At 44.6% G+C, this 14,150-nt stretch overlaps 1 protein-coding gene across 3 annotated transcripts in view; it reads right to left on the minus strand.

The window, feature by feature from the left end:
* CNNM2 (cyclin and CBS domain divalent metal cation transport mediator 2) overlaps positions 1-14,150 on the minus strand; it is a 139,276-nt gene that overhangs the window by 36,458 nt on the left and 88,668 nt on the right. Inside the window, exon 2 of one of the 3 annotated variants that reach the window (XR_005069106.1) lies at positions 10,102-10,196. The exons of the other annotated variants lie outside the window; for them this stretch is intronic. The gene's annotated coding sequence lies outside the window, so the exon portion shown is untranslated. The remainder of the gene's footprint in view (positions 1-10,101; positions 10,197-14,150) is intronic. 3 annotated transcript variants of the gene reach the window in all.

Consider the following 14,150-nt stretch of genomic DNA (forward strand, 5'->3'; position numbering starts at 1 on the left):
ACAGAAACTTGGACAGGATGAGGCATGACAGTAGCCTTCAAACCTCTGAAATGAAGAGCAATCATTTGTTCCTTAGGACTCCTCACCCAGCAACTTACCACCCACACACTTGCGCCTACACACTTGTGCCTCAATGGACCGTAGGCTGATGGCCTCCCTGATAGTTCACGAACTCCGTGCTGACCCCCAGCCCCCACCAAGTCTAGCACCTAACACTCGGTCTCTTTCCTACTCCGAGATACACAAAAGTAAAACTTACTAAAGCACAACATACTCAAATCACTCAGAAGTGTTCATTTCCTATCAACAACTGAATTGAAGAAAAAATTTCTTAAAGGCCATTGGAATCCAGTGCCCAAAGAGACCATCCTTCCATCCTTCGGTCTCTATATACCTCTCATGTTTTCACTGTCCAGCCAATCAAATGATTTGATTTTCTCCATGATCTCCATGGTTTTTACTCATCGCTGCAGAACAGGTAGAAGAAGCCCCCCTCCTAGGGGGTAAGGTCAGGAATCACAGTGGCCCAGTCCCTTCACTCACTGCCCTACCCCAACCCACTGGGCCAGCCAGCCACTGCCACATCCGAGCTCTGGGAGTGCCTAGGTCTCTACGCCACATTCCTCTCGATAGCGGGATAGGTCCTTTCCCTACCCATTTTCCTCTCAATTCAACAGCTGCAAGACCAACAGAAAAATAAACCCTGAATTATAAGCCACATTACACAGACACATCCAGCCATTTTCTCAGAGGTTGTTGTAATGAGTACATGGGTGAGTTCTCATACAGCCATGCCTGCAGGTCTTCTGGTCCCTGCAGCGACAGACCAGTACCGACATGAGTATGCTGGTGACATCTGCTTAAGGAGAAGCAGTGCAGTGGGATGCAGGGAGCTATCACCTTACTATTTCTGTCCTGTTTGAAGCTAAAAGGAAAACAACAAACTTCATGGGTTTTTTTAAGTATTTATTTTTTACCTTACCATCTCCATCAGAGCTAAGTGCATTTTTTCCAATTGAATTTTCCCACCATAAAATAGACCAGAAAAATGTAACACAGATCTTAAAATAGTCCTATATAAACAATACAGGAGCATATATATAGAAGCACTTGCTGTATATAGAAATTACTGGTTTTAAGTGATGATAACAGTTGCTATTCTGGGAGACAAAAGCCCCTTTTTACCAAAAGGTTTACTATTCCCAAAAATTCCAATGGCCAACCAGTAAGTGGCAGCCCCAAATCTCCCTAACAGGACAGCGCCTGCCCTCCAGGCCCGTGGGAGTCAGCTCAGCCGCCCAGGACCTCACTCCCAGTCAGGTCATATCCACCAGGAGGTTTCCTGGGCTGGAATATGAGACCATGGTTTCCTAAAACATTAGTTTTTTTGTAGGAGTAGGGGGTTTTCTGATACCTCTACTCTTAAGATACCATTTCTTAACAGGACCATTTCCTGGACAGAACCCTGAATTTATCTATTCATTTAATAGATTATAATAGTTTTCAGGGAATGGGCCTGCTGTTCCTTAGCCTGTTCTGAAATTAAGGAGGCAGTCACTCACTGAGATACTCAGCCTCAAAAGCACTTTCCCCCCCCAAAGGACAAGCAAAGCAGATGCCTTCTCCAAAGGTGACTGACTTGCAGAGTCCCAGGCACAAGGCACAGAGCCCCCAGGGCTGCACCCAGAGGGGGCAACCTGTCTCCCTGTCACAGGCTTTCTGCTATTTGCTATAAATACCTGGTTCTTAACATTTAAGATGAGTTTGTTTCCACCTTTCCATTCTCCCTACCCCGACCTTGTCATTCTTAACCTAAGTTTCTTATTCTACAACCCTAAAATGGAAATATTTGAGAGAGAAAAAAATTAATGTTTAAAGGAATTATGATTGTTTCCTTATCTCTTTAAAATGTTATTTTATTGACTTCCAGCCAAGATGGAGGCATAGGCAGGCACGCTTCAACTCCTTGCACAACCATAAGAACAATCACAACTAACCACAAAACTGAAAACAGCCAGAACTGCTATAAAATCAAACCGTATGGAAGTCTGACAACCACATGGTGTGGTGGTGGCCAGAGGAACGGGCAGTCCCACATTCACGTGTAGCAGATAAAAACCCAGAGGACACCTAGAGAGCGAGTGATCCCAGTCCCAGGCCAGACCCGAAGCCCAGGGTTCCAGCACCAATAAAATAAAGCTTCTTGACTTCTGGCTGTAAAAACCAGTGGGGATGGGGCGATGGAAGAAACCGCTGATCTCTCAGGAGAGTCCATTTAAAGGACTTACACCATCCTATAACGTACGCAAACCCACTCACTCTGGGATTCAGCACCGGGGCAGCAGTTAGAAGGGCACCCATCACACACAGGAAGTAGGGGGAGTGACCGGAAACAGGATGAGAGCCGAGCAGGTGGCATTCTTCCCTCTCTGACCTGTCTCCAACATACAGCACCACAAAGCTCTGGAGCAGGTTGCCCTGCCCTGGTGGACCCCTTTAGCTTTAAGGGGTCCACCCTTACAACGTAAGGTTTGCCCTCACAATGGAACAGGGAGTCAAAGCTAATACACAGAAACAAACACAGGGAGGCGGCCAAACCGAGGAGACAAAGAAACATGTCCCAAATGAAAGAGCGGAACAAAACTCCAGAAAAAGAACAAAGCAAAACAGAAATAGCCAACCTATCACATACAGAGTTCAAAACATTGGTGATAAGGATGCTCACTAAATATGGCAAATGCATAAGGGAAGAAATGAAGGCTATGCAAAGTGAAATTTTAAAAAATCCACAAGGAACCAACAGCGAAGGGAAGAAGGTAGGGTTCAAATCAACGATTTGGAACATAGGAAGAAATAGGCAATCAACCTGTATAGAATGAAGAAACCAGAATTCAAAAAAAAAATGAGGAGAGGATAAGGAGACTCTGGGACATCTCTAAATGTGCCACCGTCCATATTATAGGGCTGCCAGAAGAGGGAAAAGGGCTTAGTTTTCTACTGACAATGGCTCTGAGCTTTAGCCTTTAAGTTTAAGTAACTATTGAAAAGCTCACTAAATGTCAATCAGTAGGAAAACATTTCAGGCAATGAAAACTGCTTTTAGCTGCACATCGTGCACGTTGGAAAACTCGAGAAGGGGGGTCCAGCCTGACAAGGCCAGGCCTCCCCGGGGCAGACGCACACAGCAGGCTGCCACGTGACTGTGCAGGCTCAGAGGCACCTCTGTGGCAGGACTGTCCCCCAGGCAGCATCTCTGGCTTCTCACATGACGGATTTTTTTTTAAGATTTTATTTATTTATTTGTCTTTAGAGGGGAAGGAGAGAGGGAGAGAAACATCAATGTATGGTTGCCTTTCGCGCATCCCCTGCTGGGAGTTGGCCTGCGGGGAACCGGCCTGCAACACAGGCATGTGCCCTGGCTGGGAATCGAACCGAGATCCTCTGGTTCGCAGGCCTGTGCTCAATCCACTGAGCTACACCAGCCAGGGCCATGATGGATTTTTTTGATGTGTTCACTTGGATGGGTAGCATTCCCCAGTAATTAAACACTAACCTTGGAGCGGCTGTGAAGGGATTTTGCAGGTGCATAGTCCCTGATAGGTTAGTTTTAAGTGATGCCTGGGAGGGGCTGACTTAAATCAGCTGGAAGGTCTCTGAAACAGGGTGCAGGCTTGCTTTTTTTGTTGTTGACTTTCTTGAAGTAACACTGGTTAATAAAATTACACAGGTTTCAGGTGCCCGGTTCTATAACATATCACCTGTACATCGCACTATGTGTCCACCACCCCAAGTCAAGTCCCCTCCGCTCCCGAGGGAGAGAAGCTGCACCTGATCATTACAGAGCACGCCCATGGGCTCCAGCGGGTTTACGACCAGCCCTTCCTGACATCCTGCCCTACTGAGGCTGGCATGTCTCACATTACAATTGCATACATAAGCCTGTTCCTTACAGTAAATCCCCTAATGAGTGGCCTGTGTGTGTCTATCTTCCACTGGTTTTGCTTGTGAACCATGACTGACAGACTCAGAAACCACAACACAAAGGGATTTGGGAAGCAGATACCAAAAGAAAATTAGGATTCAATTACATTTTCACTTCCCAAACCCAAGACAATGAATGTCCACAAAGATGAGCTAATATCTGCAGACTGTGCCAGAGAGACCTGCTCAATGAACTTCCTTGTAGAAATAGCAAGTAAAGTAATCGTTTGGGTAATTAACCTAGACTAAATTAACCTAGACTAAACTGTGGCTGGACTTAAAAGACAAGAAGCCAAATTATTTACTTCAAGGCACCCTAGGGCCCTACCCCACTCAAGACGGCCCTCAGGTCCTCCCACCAAAGTCCGAGTTCCAGGCCAACAAACAGTGCGGGGGGGGGCGGGGGGGGCGCATTCCCACACCACTACCAGCTCGGTCCCCGCCTGCTGCTGCTTCAGCCTTGCCGTCGGGCACCTCAGCCAGAAGCCCAAGTGAGTCACTTCACAGAGATTCCAGTCACTATGTGGCTCGTCCCATCACAGTGATTTGTGAGAAAATCTCGTGAACCAACAGAACAGAAGCTGAAGAGTTTTTTCCATTATTCCTCTCTCCCGGAGTATTTAAAGACTTGAGTTTTCCCATCTTTCGGGGAAATATTTTCTCATAAATAGTGAGGCATGCCGGGCATCTCCACTTCATCTTTTTTGGTGGTCTGTCACTCTCCCTGTACACTCGCTGGAATGTTTTCCTAGTAAATGATCAGCAATGGAAAACATGGCTAAGACAAAAGATGGCTTTCGGCTGAGACGATGGGAACCTCTCCTCTTTCCCAAGAGACAGGTAGTTTGTCTATAGAACCGTGGGGTTATTTTAGAGCCAGTGAGTCTATTTCTGTCTTTCCCTCGGACTGGTAGCCTTGGTGAGGATGGACAACTGACTGTACCAGGGAGGCAACAGTCCGACAGATCAGGGACAGCCCAACAAATCCAATAACAGGAGATTTTAAATACAAAAATAGACGGCTACTAAGGCTAAATATCAGGGTTTGATTCTATAATTCGCTCTTCTCTTCCTCGCATCTTAGTTTTGGACCAATAATCATTTATTTAATAATATTTTGTTTTCCAGTCCAAAGCTCTTGATTTCAACGAAACTAATTTCTTGGCTGATTTCTACAATATATGTAGACAAGACTGGTATTTACACAAAGACACACATAAAAAGCTGGGTCCTCTTGTGATACCCACAGTGAACAACAATTACCCAAGTTAGACGACGGGGTCAAACCACACCATGCACCTGCTTTGGGAGCAAGCATTTAAAGGGGAAGGGTGAGGTTGTCAGGTCCTTTTCACTTGCTTAAAGGTGAAACTGAGGGCTGGTTTTGTTAAAAACAGAAAGACCGTACCCTCTTTCCTCTTTCCTCACTCAAATCTCCTCTTTCCACGAAGTCCTTCCTGATGGTGCCCTTGAGTTGGAATGAGGATGCAGAATTGCTATTATATATTATTATACAGTTAATATAACTTAATAATTCTATATCATTATATAATTAATAATCATGTGATATGAAGGAAAAGGACTATCAAAATTATCCAAAGTCACCGAGTCCTGGAGTTGGAGGGAAAATTAAAAGCTGTCTGGTTCAAATTCCTATCCAATGTATTTTTAAAATTTTATTGTTGTTCAATTACAGTTGTGCCAGTTTTCCCCCCGTTGCTTCCCCCTGCCCTGTCCCCTGCAAACAATAAACTTGAGAAAAATGAAAGGGGCTGGTGTGGCTCAGTGGCTTGAGCACTGGACTGTGAACCAAAGGGTCACTGGTTCGATTCCCAGTCAGGGCACATGCCTGGGTTGCAGGCCAGGTCCCCAGCTGAGGGGCACAGGAGAAGCAACCACACACTGAAGTTTCTCTCCCTCTCTTTCTCTTTCCCTTCCCATCTCTAAAAGTAAATAAGTTAAATTAAAACTTTAAAAAAAGAAAGTGAAAAAATAAATGAAGGGAGCATAAATATTTTGAGGTTTTCCTCACTGTGCCCAGATAAAAGTCCTAGCACTTTATTCTTCTGTTTCCTGTCCCTAGAAACACATCACTGTCATTAGAGGAGAAAAGATGTGATCCGAAGACTTCAAAAGCCAAACATCCTCTATTACAAATTCCTTCCCAATTCCTTCTCACCTGCCCATTTTCATCCTTCCCCCAGTATTTTTTTAAAGTGTGTAGAAAATAAAAGACAGATGTTTTTCTATTTTTATGAGGGAAAAAAATCACTACCTCAATGTCTATCAATAGAAGCCCGGTTAAATAAATTCTAGGGTAGCCACACAATGGAATATTATGCTGCTTTTTAAAAGAATCAAAGATCTACATATTCTTTTGAGAAGTTTTTCAAATTTTCATGAAGTTATCCAAATGCACTAAGAAAGAACTGAATAGTAAACATATGTCCCCATCTATATTAACTGTATATACATAGAAAAATTCTGCGGAGATAGTGAACAGGTAGCAGCATGGTGACCAAGATTTACAGTGCCATCACAAGTTTGTGTCTTATGAGACAATTCTGACAGTCTAGTTTGTGTGACGCTCATCCATAAGGAAAAAGAACGTAGATTTACAACTGTATACACTGCACTACTGTATATCACCCTAACAGGAGAAAATGTTTATTTAGACTGCGAATGAATGAGAATAGAATCTGTCAACATCAGACATCTTTTTAAGCGCCACCTCAAAATCCCCCAGGCCTGAGTTTACTCCCCCCACTAGCACAGCAACCAGTTCCACACAGGCTCGGGCTGGGTTCGTGCCTGAGCAAGTGCAAGCACACGGCCTGCTCACGGTACAGCTCGGTGTGCTTCTCAGGTCTGCCTTCGACTTCCCCTGCAACCCACTCTAGAGTTCTGCACATGCGATCCAGAGATGGGGAGGAACTCATGCCCATGGGAGGGTGGTTCCCCCTTCCGTGCTCCAGCGGGCGGTTCTGGGCATCCCACTAGGCTCCTGAGAAGGCCCTAGGTAGGCTAGAACACCTGCTGCCTGTAGCTGTAGCTGTATCCAATGTGCTGTCACGTCCTGGAATTTTCTTTCCCTCTTTCCTATTTCTCTTCCCTTGTCCTTGAACCTGAACTCCTTCTCCCTGGGGTCCCATTCCAAATAAACTTTCTTGCGAGTCAGTCTTGGTATCAGGCTGCCCTTCAGGCTAAAATAGAATCAGATAAGTGTAGTATTTTTCTGCTGACCAGTTTCTAGCTGCACACACTTCATCCTCTCCCATTTCCGTAACTCTAGTGCCAGATGTGTTAGGACATATCCCTTCCCGACACAACGCCAGCGCTCATCTTTGTGCCTCCACTGCAGGGGAGTTGGCACAACGCACAGGGCATTTCTCAACGGCATTCCCACACTGGGGTGGCCAGCAGTAACTACACACTGACATGACTGCAAACTAAAATGTATCCCCAGCTCAACTGCCCCACAGCTGGATTCGCCTGGGACCACTCCAACATCACAGACACAAGAAGAGTGAGTAATTCAAAGTGGCAACAGAACAATTTTGACCACCTGTATAAAATATCTGGATTTTGCAAATTTTACAAAAACATAACCATGTACACATTTGCAAGAGCCCTTGCCAAGGCCCATGCATGGGAAGCACTTAAGATTAAACTTAATTAGCTTTATGGCCAATCTGCTTTTTACTACATACTAATCAAGTAGCAAAAACAAAAGCAGACATTAACACACAGACTGAAAACTCTCAACTCTATATACTAGTACCATACCCAGACCAATCATTTTTCCGAAACTTCAGATATTCCGAAAATATCCCAACTGCCTACGTGGTCCTCTCCACCTGTCCGACGAGCATCTCAAGGCACCCAAAGCTCAATGTGTCATCTTCTTCACCAAACCTGTCCCTCCCCTTCTGCTGCTCTTGCTGACTAATGGCACCAGTATAAATATAAAACGTGAAGTTGTGATAGTCGTCTCAGGTCCCTCCTTTTCCTCTAGTTTCACCCTGCTATGACAAATTAGTTACTATGCATTAGGTTCCAAACTTGAGACTGCCTCCTACTTATCTGTCGAATCTCTCCCATATTCTCCATCCCCACGGCAAGCTGGCCTTAGTTACAAGTTCTCACTATTTCTTTTCCAAACCATAACAACCTTCTATCTTTCTAACTCGAACGTAATCTCTTCAAAGTCATCAAACTGATGCCATAGTCATTTTTCTAAAAAGCAAATCTGACCATGCTACTCCCCTACTTAAAGTTCTTTAATGGCTTTCCGCCACACTCAGGACGGTTTAAATGCTCAGCACAGCCCACAGCGCCCATCAGGGCATGATCCATAAATCCTTCTCTAGCTCCATGTCCCACATCTCTGCTCATTCCATACCACACATTCAGCCATTCTCCAATCTATATACACTATTTCACGGCTCCCTCTGCTAAGAACGCTTTCCTCCGCCCTTGTCTCCTCTACTTTTATTCTTCCTCAAAGATGCAAGTCAAGCATCCTCTCCCGTGGAAGCCTTCCTGACCTCATCTATGCCGGCTGCAGGGTTTGGCTATCCTGTCTCTGTTCCCACACAGCCTTCACTAGCTCCAATGGAGCATTTATTATCCTGTGTTATAATGTTGCCTTTCCTCTACCACACTGTGAGTTTCTTAAAGGCGAGAGTTCTCTTTTGTATCTACAGCCCCAGAAACTAGCACAGTGTCTGCTATATCATGTTCTCCATAAATGCTGAACAGTTCCAATTAATCATAAGAAAATAGGAAGGAGGATAAAAGCTAGGAAAAATAATATTATCTTTGCAGTTCTTGCCACAAGCGCCTGCTTTTCTTCCGGGACACAATGCAATGAATGAGGCCAACCAGTAACTGCCGGCTGTCTGTAATGTTAGCAACCACTTCCCAGAAAAGTGACCAATTGTTACCTAAGCTAAAGCCTTGTACATAAAAGACTCTCATTTCCTATTTAATCTAATTGTACTGATTTTATTACTTTAAGTCCCACTGGCACCAAATTCTAGAAAAATCACAAGTTTGTCCCAGATGAAGCCAGCTTGAAAAAAGTAGAACTCAAACCCTGTGCTCCTTCCTGTTGAACTTAAGATTATCTTCAAAGAGCTGTCATTGTCTTCGTAAATATACAACATGAATTCACCCTGAACACCAAGTCTCAGAAATTAAAATAGGATGGCTTGTCACATAAAGACATGCATTGAGCTTACTGAATGAATGAATGTTCAAAAGAACTCAAAATTCATTTGCTTATCATGTAAAGATCTTAGAAATACACCCTTCTGTCCCCACCCGCAGTAAAAATGACGTGTCTGAAGCTTTTTGAAGAAGGTACAACTGTCTAATCAGACCATCCCCTTGGTTCCTGATACAACATTCAGAAGACCTAGGTCATGCTTGGTCACTGATCCCTCACCGAAAGTCGCAATTTTAGAGCTCCAGTGTGTGCGATGGGACCCTGGGCACAGTGCCCGTGCCTAAGGCCTTGGACTAAGGTTAGACAGACGTGGGTTCAGACCCCCCGGTTCTGCTGCGCACTAACTGTGTGACCGAGAACAAGTCAGGTCCCCCCACTCGGCCCCTCTTACTTGAGTCATCTATAAAACAGTGTTAAACAGAGTTTACTATGAAACAGAGCTTCATATAGTAAACAGAGTTTACTATGAGAAAAATGAATGAAAAAAATGTGGAATTTAACACAGTGCCCAGTGTACAGTAAATAATCAATAAATGATAGTGATTACATTTTTAATAAACTCTGCCACGGTCCTGGAAGCTAAAAATCATCTAAACGTACATGTATAATACCTTTTATTAGCTACAGAAACAGGATCTTGGGATCAGTAGGATTATTCAGCTACAAGTAGCTTCTTTTAAAATACAGGTTACAGGCTTCTATCAAAAGAGCGTAATTTTTATAACCTGAGCATTCAATCCTACGTAGGCTTGCTTTGTTTTAAAGCCTTTCGCACGGAAGGAACTGTACAAATTGTTCAGTTTGGAACCGAACAATTCTCTCTCGGAACCACGATTCTGTGGCTAGGTGGACCAAACGGGTTGCGGAGCTCGTCCTCCCTCCCCTCTCACCTCCAGAAGTGGTTGCTCCCGCCTACTGGATGAGGCAGTGGGGAGGGCGGCCCATGAAGGAAGCTTGTACAGCCACTGCCTTTGTCATATTTCCTCTGTGAAGAAACAGAAGACTTCAGTTCCTGGGATTGGTTAAGCTCTAGAATAGAGAACTAAGGAACTACTTTGTATTTTCCTGGGACTCTAATCTCTCTTTGTGCAAAGTGTCATTGCAGCAAAAACTGTTACTTTTGGGTGGGGGGGGGGGTTGCATCTTTGTCAAGAAAATGGAATGATGATAGACACAGGTAGCTTGCAGTGCACAATAAATAGAAGGAAGTTGACACAGAGCAGAGAAAGACTCAAGACTGTGGGAATGAGAAGAAGAAAAACCGATGAAAGAATAAATTATATGCAACGATCATACAAACCCTGACGTTTGCAAAGACAGTGTGAAGATTACTATAAGATCAGAATTCACTTGAGGTCAATATGGGCTCCTCTGGTCATGGATTCATTCAACAAATACTTTTACTGAGCATTCACTATATGCCAGGTACTGCACCAAACACTAAGGGCCACAACAAAAAACACATACAAATAAGACTAGTCTTTACTGTCAGGGAACTAGAAGTCTGGTGGGGAAGATGAGACAAGTAAAATTACAATATGGTAGACTGTCTTTGAAGTGACCTCCATGTAATGGCAAGCTGATTCACTGACACACCCCATTCTCCCAGTAGAAACACTGACTGAGGGCCCAGCACACGAATGCTTTATCTAGTCCTCTGCAAACTCCCGCAGATTAAGATTAAGCAGAATGTTTACTAAAAATGGTGGTGTTTCGTTTCTGTCCTCACCCAAGGGCATGCTGATTGATTTTAGAGAGAAGGGAATGGAGTGTGAGAGAGGGAGAGACTCAATGTGAAAGAGAAACATTGATGGGCTGCCTCTCATGCGCCCCACCAGAACCAAACCCACAACCCACGCATGTGGTCTGACCAGGAATTAAACCCATGACCTCTTGGTTTACAGAACAATGCTTCAACCCACTGAGCCACACTGGCCAGGGCAGAATTGGTTACTTTTGTTCCCAAATCTATTTATGATATCTCTACTTGATGCTGTAATTAATGTAATTTAAGTATTATAGAAACCGATGAGAATAAAAAGAGAATTGTTTCCATAATAAATTCCCTGAAAAAAATCTGTAGAAGCAAGTTGCATTTTAAAGAAAGAAAACAAAACCCTCCTGGCCAGGTAGCTCGGTTGGTTAGAGCGTCATCCTGATATGCCAAGGTTGCAGGTTCAATCCCCACTCAGGGCACACACAAGAAGCAACTAATGAATGCATAAATCATTCTCTCTCAAATCAAGCAGTCAATAAATAAAAAAAATCTATGTACCTACCATCCAGTTTAAGAAATAAAACATTGTAAATATATTAATAGTTGAGCTCTCCACTGAGGCAACTTTATATCAGGTTTAAAGAAAACCTAAAGGAGAGACCAATGTTTGATTCACCTGCTTTAACAAAAAAAAAAAGATTTTATTCGTCCTGGCTGGTGTAGCTCAGCAGATTGAGTGCGGGCCTGCGAACCACACGATCGAGGTTGATTCCCGGTCAGGCCACATGCCTGGGTTGCAGGCCGGTTCCCAGCAGGGGCCTCACAAGAGGCAACCATACATTGATGTTTCTCTCCTTCTCTCCCTCTCTAAAGATAAATAAATAAACTCTTTTTTAAAAAAAAGAGTTTATTTATTCATTTTTAGAGGGAGGGAGAGAAACATCAATGTGTGACTGCCTCTCACACACAACCCCACCAGGGACCTGGCGTGCAACCCAGGCAAGTGCCCTGACTGGGAATCAAACCAGTGACCCTTTGGTTCACAGGCTGGCACTCATTTCACTGAGCCACACCAGGCAGGGCCTCACCTGCTTTTTTTGATAGAAAATAAAATATTTGACAAAGTGCTAAAAGTACTAAAAACAAAAAGTCCCATGTTACAGTGAGATGCAGTTTTAGATGGAGAAGATAAAAGAAAGGAAGGTACAGATGGAGGGCAGTGGGCAGGAAGAAGCACAGACTGGTGGGAGTTTCACGACAACACCAAGAGGAAGAGACTGCAGGCAAGGGGAAGGTGGCGTTAGAACCGGGGCTGATGGTCTGTCTTCCCTTCTGACAACACAGGAGCACATGCGAAGTCTGGCTGGGGGTGAGGATCTAGCTAGGCACACATCCAACTACATCACGGAAAGTCTGGACCACACAGCTGGCATGCAGCACCCATCGAAATCGATAAATAAAGGATATAAACACAAACACAGCAAGCTAGAGGCTCAGAACCTGACAGACAGATGGAAAACCTTTTCAGTGAGAATACTACACCTTAAGGGTGTAATGAAGTTGAACTGGAAACACCAGGACCCATTAAAAACAGATCTTTCAGAAATGTGTCACTCCAGAGCAGTACGAGTAATCCAACAGAACAGTGTGATATGGAACTGAACCTCTAACACGTCAGGGAGAATCCAATGCTGCTTTGCCACCACAGCTCCCAGCTCCGTGGAGAACAGCTGATTCTAGCGCAGTCCAAGAAAGAGTCAAGGCAGGGCTAGAATATCTTGGTTTTGCTAGAACATCTAGAAAGGAGTGGTTTAAGAGGCCACATAGCATTTTGGCCGTTAATTCTGCAAAAATTCATGAGTCTTAATGGTACCCAAAGGGGAGAAATCTTGCCCTGACCAGGTGGCTCCAGTGGTTGGAGTGTTGTCCCATGCACCAAAAGGCTGTGGGTGGATTCCCAGTCCGGGCCCATTCGTACCTATGTTGTGGGTTCAATCCCGTCAGGGCACTTACAGGAAGAAACTGATCAAGGTTTCTCTGTTACATTGATATTTCTTTCTCTCTCTCTCCCCAACCCACTCAAATCAATAAACATATTGGGTGAGGATTTAAAAGGGGGGGATCTTATGAGCAATATGATACCTGTGGTAAAGAGGGCAAGTAGAGGTTAAAATCCAGCAAGGCGGTACTCCTGGCCAAGATGGAAGCGTAGGTAGACACACTGTGCCTCCTCGCACAACCAAAATTAAGGACAACAAAAATTTAGAAACAAAAAACAACCAGAACTGACAGAAAACTGAACTGTACGGAAGTCTGACAACCATTCATCCAGACCGGTAAGAGGGGCGGAGTTGGCAGCCAGTGGAGAGGGGTTTCGGCAGGAACAAGCGGTGGCTGGCAGTCCCAGGTGCGCAGGCGGCAGCTGGCAAATCCCAGGTGTAGAGTGGCAACGGGCAGGCCCAGTGAGGCGCACAAAGTGGCTGGCTGATAATGGTCACACATTCATGCGCAGATAAACCAGGTGAAAAAAACGGATAGTGACACAGATCGCACAACCAACCCAGGACCCCAGTGCCGGGAAATAAAGCCTAAAAGCACCAAAAACACTTCTGGGGGTTGAGGTGCCAGGAGAGACTCCCAACCTCACAGGAGAGTTTACTGGAGAGACCCACAGGGTCCTAGAATGTACACAAGCCCACCTACCCGGGAACCGGAACCAGAACCAGAAGGGCCCAATTTGCTTGTGGGAAGTGGTGGAAGGGACTGACACATGAGAGCAGAGTAAGTGCCATTGTTCCCTCTTGGACCCCGCCCCCACATACAGCATCATAACCCAGAGACTGGGTTGACCCACCCTGGTGAACACCTAAGGCTCTGACCCTCACTAAGTAACAGGTATGACCAAACCAAAAAAAAAAAAAAAAAAAAAAAAAAAGGAAGAACAGACCAAAACCCCAGAGCCAATACATTTGAGAGACCAAGAGATAGCCAACCTACCAGATGCACAGTTCAAAACACTGGTGATCAGGATGCTCACAGAACTGGTTGATTTTAGTCACAAATTAGATGAAAAAATGAAGGCTACGCTAAATGAAATGAAGGAAAATACACAGGGATCCAACAGTGATGGAAAGAAAACTGGGACTCAAATCAATGGGGCAGACCAGAAGGAAGAAACAACCAAACAAAAGAATGAAAAAACAAGAATTCAAAAAAATGAGG

The sequence above is a fragment of the Sturnira hondurensis genome, unplaced genomic scaffold (genome assembly GCF_014824575.4).
Source record: "Sturnira hondurensis isolate 20B ecotype Veracruz unplaced genomic scaffold, ASM1482457v3 Scaffold0014854, whole genome shotgun sequence".
Lineage (NCBI taxonomy): Eukaryota > Metazoa > Chordata > Mammalia > Chiroptera > Phyllostomidae > Sturnira > Sturnira hondurensis.